Source organism: Etheostoma spectabile, unplaced genomic scaffold (assembly GCF_008692095.1).
Source record: "Etheostoma spectabile isolate EspeVRDwgs_2016 unplaced genomic scaffold, UIUC_Espe_1.0 scaffold00569611, whole genome shotgun sequence".
NCBI lineage: Eukaryota > Metazoa > Chordata > Actinopteri > Perciformes > Percidae > Etheostoma > Etheostoma spectabile.
Genome location: NW_022605219.1, coordinates 7,501 through 16,435, shown reverse-complemented (window position 1 = coordinate 16,435; position 8,935 = coordinate 7,501). Strand labels below are relative to the sequence as shown.

Below are 8,935 nucleotides of genomic sequence, written 5' to 3'. Positions count from 1 at the left end.
TCCACGCAGAAGAAACACTCTAGTGTATGAAAACTTGGAAACAGGGGCATGTTTTTTCAACTACCCCATTGATTCGACATGTCTTGGAGTTTGTTTACTATCAAAACTGTCTGGTCAGCTCTGCCAGTGCTCCAGTAACACTTTACAAAACCACTGCTGTATTGCCTCTTCAGAAAAATGGTTTGTGGGGGGGGGGCGTTCTAACTACACAGCACATAACATGATGAACTTTGCAGGATGCCCTCATTCAGTGTGGTGGAGTTTGTGGATGAAATTGACCCTGATGGCTGCAAGAAGGTGGACATCAATCCATCAGAAGGTTCGAGGGCACCGACGGAAAATTATGCTGGTGGCCACCAGCCACATTGCTCAATGTGACCAAGGCCGTGAAAGAGAGCACACACCAGCTTAAAAACTGGATTCTGTGTAATATGCGTGTGATGGGAAAATGCAGGTAACTTTAATTTTCTAATTAACTACTGCTCTATTTCTAGATCATCATTACAAACAGGCAAGATCACACCAAACCAATTAAATTGATTTCAGTCCTCACACATGTCATAGTTGCTCTCGGTGTGCTCTTGATTGCATACCTGCAACCACACTATCCCTCTGCAGATTAGACATCTGCTTCATATTATGTATACTGTATGTGCATGTGTTTTTTTTCAATTCATACTGCTACATACAGATGTGCACTGTGATACTCTCTGCAGTCATATCTGGTGACAGTAGAGAAGAGGAAGACTGACTAGTTTATAAGCCGTCACACTTCTATCAAGTAAATTCCTGACCATGAGTTTGCACATTTACAGCAGTGATTGTATTTTACAGTGGTCATTGTATTTTACAGCTACTATGCGGAGGCCAGGGTAAAGCTTCATCAAGCCGAGTATACATCCGACCTGACAGACACCGAAGATGGCTTGATAAAGAGAAAGTAGGTGTTGTTGGGGAATACAGGTTAAAAGTAATTTCCATAAATAGAATCAGTAGGTATGGTTTACCTTAAATATCTTCATATTAACCTCTCTAGGGCAAGGTCAAAACTCTTCCAGAGTCAGAGCAAGCATCTAGAATCAAGTGAGCATTCTGATCAGAGGACAAACTTCCACCCACTCCCCAGAAAACACCTTTGGCCAGCAGCAAATAAAATGACCAGCCAGATTACCAGCCCACTGCCCAGCGAGTTGCCAGCCCCAGTTGTGAAGCCATGTTCTCTAAACTCTTACAATGGTAGAAAGAATTAAGGAGACCCAGAAGGTCATGGTAAGATGCTAAATGCCTTGCTGAAGAAGCAAGATACATACATGATGGAGGTTCCTGATGGTGTGGTTTTCCCACTGCAAATCAAGCAGACGTTGAGGCGCTTGAGGAGCTACTGGGGGACCGCAGTCTAATGTCTGCTGTTGTAGGTATTTATTATTTATTTATTTATTCCTTATGGTCTTGGCAGTTATTGTAAGCCTTTTTTCTCCTTTTGTTCTCATTCCTAGGTTGCCATGGTGGCAGACATAGGGGGCACAAATGTAGATGACGCAACGAGACGAATGATGAAATACATTCTGTCAAACGAGCTGGCATTGGACAACATGTTTGGCCGTCACGGGAAAAAGAAGTTTAAGGACTTGTGTCTTTCAACGTTCTGTATGGTAAGTAAATCAGAGAAGTTCTACAACTATTGAAAATAATTTGTTGAAAAACATTCCATCTGCAAGGATTAAGGCTGAATCCTATTTCTCCATCTTACCCTGCCCCTTACTCCTTACCACTAGCCCTTGGCCTTGACACCGAGTGGTAAGGGCTAGGAGTGAAAACATACCCCTATGAAATGGGACACCACTTTTTTTAAATCATCATACAGTATTGATCACAAACTTCCAAGATGCTGTCTGTAAGTGTGTCTATATGTTGATTGTGTGGGTTTTGACAACAGTGTCGTGCATTTAAATATTTAGGTATTTTTTGTTCCCTTTGGTGGTGGTGGTGCAGATGTTCTTATCTGTGTAGTACTAGGTATTATTTTTTTCAGTGAAATAATTTTTCTTGCTTTAATCCCTGTATCTGTTTGCGGCCCCATTCATTGTATGGACTTACATTTTATTTGAATACGCACCAGTAAGGTAGGGAGCACGGTGGCATTTTCAAATTAAAGTAAATTAGAGGAAACATTTTTCACAAGATGAAAATGCAAGGAACATCCTGGACTGCACTATTTGAGACTGCTCATCTAATTATTTTTAATACTAAATAAGTTTAAATCAACATATAAAATAGCAATCTTTTATACAAATAATGCTGGTTATATTGGCATTTCAAACCTGAAGCCTGCATTTTACAATTGAAGCCTCAACTAAAGTGTATCAGCTATTGCTTTTAATGTATTTTGGCATTTTAATGTGACAAAATGTGCATCATTTTATAATATTTGTACACACCTAACAAAGCTCCTAGATATTAATTAAGATTATGAGGAAAACTGTTTTAAGTTCAATACTCATAAATACATAACATATCCTTCATACTTTTGCTAATATAGCACTGAATTTGGCAATTTTCTAATTCTAAATGGTTGTTTAAAGAGTTTTTTAATGTTAACTCATACTGTCAACCAAATTTGTTTTTACAGAGGCTCTTAAGAAGAATTCGTTGACTGCACAGGTGAACCAGCAGGAGGCAGAGAGGGCACTGTCGAAATGGTTCACTGGGGCAAGAGACAGAGGAGGACGAAGGTTATCTAGACAGCCAGTGCCAAATTAAACAGAACTGAGCAGTGGTGGAATGTGAGTGCAGAACATTTGTATTCAGCTAAAAAGTAGATTTAAACTGTTAAAATATTTATAATTTTTCATCAATATTTTTATCACATGTTAAAAAATATTGACACACTGTTAATGTTGATCATTTTGTCTATCAACAAAAACTTTCTAAATAAAAAGTTGAAATCAGAGAATGTGGCCATTTTTAAAGAACCTGACTCAAACTGGTAATTTTTTTTTTATTAATTGTTGCAGCTCTAGGATGGTTTAATCAAATTGTACTGAGTACTCAATTAGGATTTTTAAAAACATGTCTTGCCTAGCTGGGGCCCATCTAAAACCTGATGTAATCCTGCCTTAGACCCACATGGGCAATTGGCCCGGGGCCATGGAACCCTTGGACAATCCCACTTGCAACCCATATTTCAGCTCATACTTCCCCATGTAGGCCCCACATAAAGTTTTAAAGCTGGGACCAAGATGGGTCTTGTCTGTGTCGCCCATCTGGGGCCAGTTTAAAACCTGGTGCAATCCTGCTTTAGACCCACATGGGCAAGTGGCTTGGGGCCAACATGGAAACTGCGGACAATCCCACTTGCAACCCACATTTTAGCCCATACTGTCCCCATGTAGGCCCCACATAGGACTTAAAGCTAGGACCAAGATGGGTCTTGTCTGTTTTGCCCAGCTGGGGCCCATCTAAAACCTGGTGTGATCCTGCCTTAAACCCACATGGGCAATTGGCTTGGGGCCAACATGGAATCTGCGGACAATCCCCATATTTCAGCACATACTGGCCCCATGTAGGCCCCCACATAGGACTTAAAGCTGGGACCAAGATGGGTCTTGTCTGCGTCGCCCATCTGGGGCCAGTTAAAAACCTGGTGTAATCCTGCTTTCGACCACATGGGCAAGTGGCTTGGGGCCAACATGGAAACTGCGGACAATCCCACTTGCAACCCAACATTTTAGCCCATACTGTCCCCATGTAGGCCCCAATAGGACTAAAGCTAGGACCAAGATGGGTCTTGTCTGTTTAGCCCAGCTGGGGCCCATCTACAAACCTGGTGTAATCCTGCCTTAAACCCACATGGGCAATTGGCTTGGGGCCAACATGGAACCCGCGGCAATCCATATGGTAATGATCTGACAATCCCACATGGGGCCCATGATTCTGCCCACTTTTACCCACATGGGCCCCGCATAAAAATGTTGGCTGGGTGGAGCAACTCAAAAGCAGAGGTGAGTAAAGGCAGAGGGTACCGGTTTTCCTGTGACATCATTGAGACCTCGATAATCAATGCAGGGCGAAGAGAACCATCTTTCTTTCCCACAAAGAAGAACCCGGCACCAGCAGGAGAGGAAGACGGGCGGATAAGTCCAGCTGCCAGGGAGTTCTGACGTACTCTCCATAGTTTTTCTTTCAGGAGGGATAGTGAGTAGAGGTGACCTTTGGGTGGAGCAGTACCAGGGAGAAGATCAATGGCACAGTCGTACGGACGGTGTGGGGCAGTGATGTGGCTTTGGTCTTGTTGAACACCTCTCGGAGACCATGGTAACAGTCAGGAACATTAGAGGTCAGGGGCAATGCTGGGGGGTACTGAGCGGGGAACAGCGAGGCAGCACGCAAACAGGTCAGGTGGCAGGTGACCCCCACTCTTTCACAGTTCCGGAGGCCCAATCAAGGTGAGGAGTGTGGAGACGGAGCCAAGGGTAGCCCAAGATTAGGGGTTGGCCTGGAGAGCTGAGCAGATGGAAGCGGATGGTCTCACGATGGTTTCCTGACACCATCATAGAGGACGGGGCTGTGGTGCTGGTGACTGTGCCAAGTAAGTGACCATCCAGGGCCCGGGCTGGAACAGGAGGGACAAGCGATGGTTTTCCAAGCCCAGCTGACGAGCAAGTCCCGTGTCAATAATGTTTGCTTCTGCGCCAGAGTCCACCAGAGCTGCCAGAGTGTGGGTAGAATTAGACAGGTGAAGACAGACTTGGATGAGGGGTTTACGACTGATGGAGGGCGGAATGTTCTTCATTGAGCTCATCCGGATTCCTCCTACATCTGGTGAGCTCCGGCTTTTACTGGACAGGTGACGACTCGATGACCATCCCCACCACAGTACAGACACAAGTTGGAGGTGAGGCGTCGCTGGCGCTCTGCAGGGGTTAGGGAGGCGCGGCCGATCTCCATCGGTTCAGACTGGTCCAGCTGGCTAGATGGTGTGGCAGGTGAGGACAGAAGAGCAGTTGGGACCCTCCGTGTGCTAGTAGATGGACCCTGGCGCCCTCTCTCACGACGGCGGGCCTGAATCCTGCGGTCGATGCGGACAGCCAGGGCAATGGCTTCATCGAGAGTGGAGGGTTGATCATGGGAAACCAACTCGTCCTTTACGTAGTCCGCCAGGCTGTGGAGGAAAGCATCCACCAATGCTTCCATGTTCCAGGAGCTCCGACTTGCCACAGTTCGAAAGTCGATGGAGTAATCTGCAACAGTCCTTCTACCTTGGCGAATACTTATCAGAGTCCGAGATGCCTCGGCAGTTGTGGATTCCAAATCGAATACCTTGAGCATCTCCTCTGCGAATAGGTTGAAGGTCATACAGCTGGGTCTGGCGCTCGAACTCCGCCGTTCCCCAGAGACGAGCTCGGTCCGTCAGGTGAGTAATCACGTAACCGACCTTTGCCCCTTCAGTGGCAAAAGTCCGGGTTGCAGGGTGAACTGGACACGGCAGCTCGTCAGGAAACGCCCGTACCTGGGTTGGGTCGCCGCTGAACCGTTCGGGATTGCCGATCCTGGGTTCTGGGACTCCAACAAAGCCGCGGCAGTAGGGGACTGGGCAGGAGACTCGGGTGCTGGGCCGTGAGCAGGCTGACTGGAGCTGGGCCGGTGGGAGCAGGCAGAGGAGAAAGGTTGGTGAGAAGTTGGATAATCATTGCAAGTTGTTGTTGCTGTTGCTGTTGCTGCTGGAACTGCTGACGCTGCTGGAAGCCGGCTTGGAGTAGAGAGGCAATGTCAGCCGTGTTGCGATCCACCTCTCTCTCTGTCTCTACCAGGCGTTGCATGGCGGTGGGTGGTTCTGAGCCGTCGGTTTCCATGCTGTTATGACCGTGCGCTGGGTCCATGTTTGGTCAGATCGTACTGTCAGACACCAAACAAGACAAGGACCACAAAAGCGTCACGTTCGATAGTTATTAAAGGGTAAAGGGTATGGGGAGTTTCAGAGGTACCGGGAAATCCAAAAACAGCACATGTGTAGATCCCCAGTAGCCGAACAGCGGAGCAGGAGCTGGATGATCGAGAAGTCCGGAGCAGGAGAACACGGAAGTAATCGAGCGGATCCGGGATCACCAGTAGAGAGTCAAAAAAGCTTTTCCCAAAACAGGCAGGTAACAGGTACCGGTAGCAGACGATCTGACAAGTGAGGACTGAAAAACAAGGCGTTATATACAGGACATGATGAGTGGTGAATGCAGTGCAGCTGGTAGGTAACGAGGGTGAGGCAGAGCAGAGCAGAAACAGGTGAAAGTCATCAACCCCAATCAGTGTGTTACCAGGCAGAGAGAGAGCTCATGACAGCAGCTTATGGTTATGTAATACCTGCGATCATTTGTGATGAATCAATACTGGTTGTTTGTGCTATACAGTAGTTTCTTCTCAGAGAGAAACACTGACTATCTCTAATTTTCATTATCTAGATCTAGAAAAAATAGATCATAATTATTAGGACATGCAACGTATTTGTAAATATAGGTGTGTTTGTGTGAGTGTGGTGTGTGTGTGTGTGTGTTGTGTGTGTGTGTGTGTGTGACCCTGATGAATCCAAACTTTTGGATGCACAAATACTTTTATACATACTTTTACAACATCATTTGTTGGGTTATGAGTTAAAAAGACAACTGCAAAAGATTAAAGTAGACTTTTCCTACTCCCTTTTTCAATGTAGAATCAAAGGCACATTTTAAAACATTGATGAAACCTGTCAGTGATTGCTGTTTCACTCTACCCACCTCCCTAGCCGGTTCTGTCACCTCACTCAAGACTTGATGCACCGGGGAATTGTTAAATGCTGCAGCCCTTTTCTGTAGTAACAGTTTTTGCATTTGACAAAAATCTCCAGTTTTTAAAATGTTGTTCTCTCTCTTGAACAGGTCTCTGTGACTCCAACCCCCTCCTTAGATTACACCCTCACCCCCCTCTCTGGTGACCAGTACACATCCTGTCTGTGCGGCGGTGAGCGCAAGACCCTCAGCTGGACCATGGCCCCCTCAACCTTAGGTGAGAATCAAGCTTTTATCCACAAGGCTGTTGAGGTGGAGGAGCCCTTTTTGATCTCTGGGAAATCAGTGAGATCCACCTTAGTGATAAAATGTTTTGACATTTTGTAATAAAAAATCAAATCAAATTCAAATCAAATTTCACACTGTTGTTCTGTTCAGGAGTTGTAATGTCTCAGTGAGTGCTGAGGCTGTGACATCCCAAATTTCATGTGACAATGAGGTTGTGAGCGTGCCTGAAAGGGACGAATTGACGTGGTCACACGGCCTCTCATAGTAAAGGTTGGTACCTTAAAAACAAGATGACAAAGAAAATGTTTATCCATTAACCAAATGGAAGCTCTGTGTAACTCACATTATTTCTTCCCCTCTCAGGCTGAGGGAACTGAGATAACAAAGACCTACAACTGGCTGCTCTGCCCAAAAGGTCTGTACTTCACACAGGCATGGCCCATCAAACATGTGAAAAGACAAATACTGGAAGTGGAATAGATTGCATGTTAAAAAATGTAATGGAGACATTCACTACTTGCATAAAACACTTCATTGTGATTACGGCAAGCTTAGCGCAGGTGCATCAGATTGATTTACTGTTAAATAAGTGAAAGAACCCTCCCCTTTGTGATTTTATCTTTCTTGATCCACTAACTGTCCGTTTCATCTAAAAGACATCTTTGTAATAGTGCTGAGTGTGTTTCTCTCTCCTCTGTTCACAGGGGAAGCTTTGACAGAGGAAATGGACATACAACTCCCCGAGGACATTATTGATGGATCTGCCCGTGCTTCAGTTCAGTCCTTGGTAATTAATAGAAAATTCATTTTACTTGAGAATTGCTTTACCAAGAAAATTCTAGGACGGAACAGGCTTCCAAACTCCCTATGAATCACAGAGGGAGATTTATTGACCTGCCCGAGGAAGCCCGGGGCCCCGTCTGGAGTCAGGCCCGGATCACTGAGCGCCTGTTGGCCGGGTTTGCTGCAGAGCCCAGCCGGGCACAACCCGAAAAAAAAAGCTACGTGGCGCCTATCTCTCCATTCCGTGGGCCCACCACTTGTGGGAAGAACTGCTGGGGGCGGTGAAGTCAGGGGCCTTGACGGACCAGACATGGGCGGCAGAGGCTGGCTCTGGGGACAAGGAATGTCACCTCTCTGTGAGGGAAGGAGCTAGAACTTGTGCGAGAGGTGGAGCGTTACCAGTTAGATCTGGTAGGCTTAGCTCTACGCACAGTTTTGGTTCTGGAACCATACTCCTGGATAGGGATTGGACTCTTTTCTACTCCGGAGTTGCCCAGGGCATGTGGCGCCGGGCGGGTGTGGGAATACTCACAAGCTCCCGGCTGAGTGCCACTATGTTGGAGTTTACCTCCAGTGGGGGACTCCATAGTTCTGCTGGGGGATTTTAACGCACACATGGGCAATGATTGAGTTACATGGAGAGGTGTGAACCTCGGGAGGAACGGCTTCCCTGATCTATACCAGTGTGGTTGTCTGTTGGTGGGACTTCTTGTTCATGGATTGTCTATAACAAACACCATGTTCAAGCATAGGGATGCTCATAAGTTTACGTGGTACCAGAGCTCCCTAGGCCGAAGGTCATTGATCGATTTAATAATCATTTAATCTGATCTTAGGCCGTATGTTTTGGACACTCAAGTGAAGAGAGTAGCTGGGCTGTCAACTGATCCCATCTGGTGGGTGAGTTGGGTCAGGGAGTGGGAGAAGACTCTGGACAGAACTGGTAAGCTCAAACGGGTATTGCAAGTAAATTGGGAATGTTTGGAGGAGGCCCCTGTCTGACAGACTTTCAACTCACACCTCCGGCGGAGCTTGTCCTGCCACCCTGTGGAGGCTGGGGCATTGAACCTGAGTGGACAATGTTCAAAGTTTCTATTATAAAGCTGCGG

At 46.3% G+C, this 8,935-nt stretch overlaps 1 long non-coding RNA gene and 1 pseudogene across 1 annotated transcript; both read left to right on the top strand.

The window, feature by feature from the left end:
- The first annotated feature begins 1,350 nt into the window (after positions 1–1,350).
- LOC116685180 (uncharacterized) lies at positions 1,351–2,810 on the top strand. Its single transcript, XR_004330914.1, has 3 exons — positions 1,351–1,411; positions 1,497–1,652; positions 2,630–2,810. It is a non-coding gene; the product is annotated as an uncharacterized LOC116685180 (long non-coding RNA).
- Positions 2,811–6,887: 4,077 nt separating this feature from the next.
- LOC116685179 (alpha-2-macroglobulin-like) overlaps positions 6,888–8,935 on the top strand; it is a 9,504-nt pseudogene continuing 7,456 nt past the window's right edge.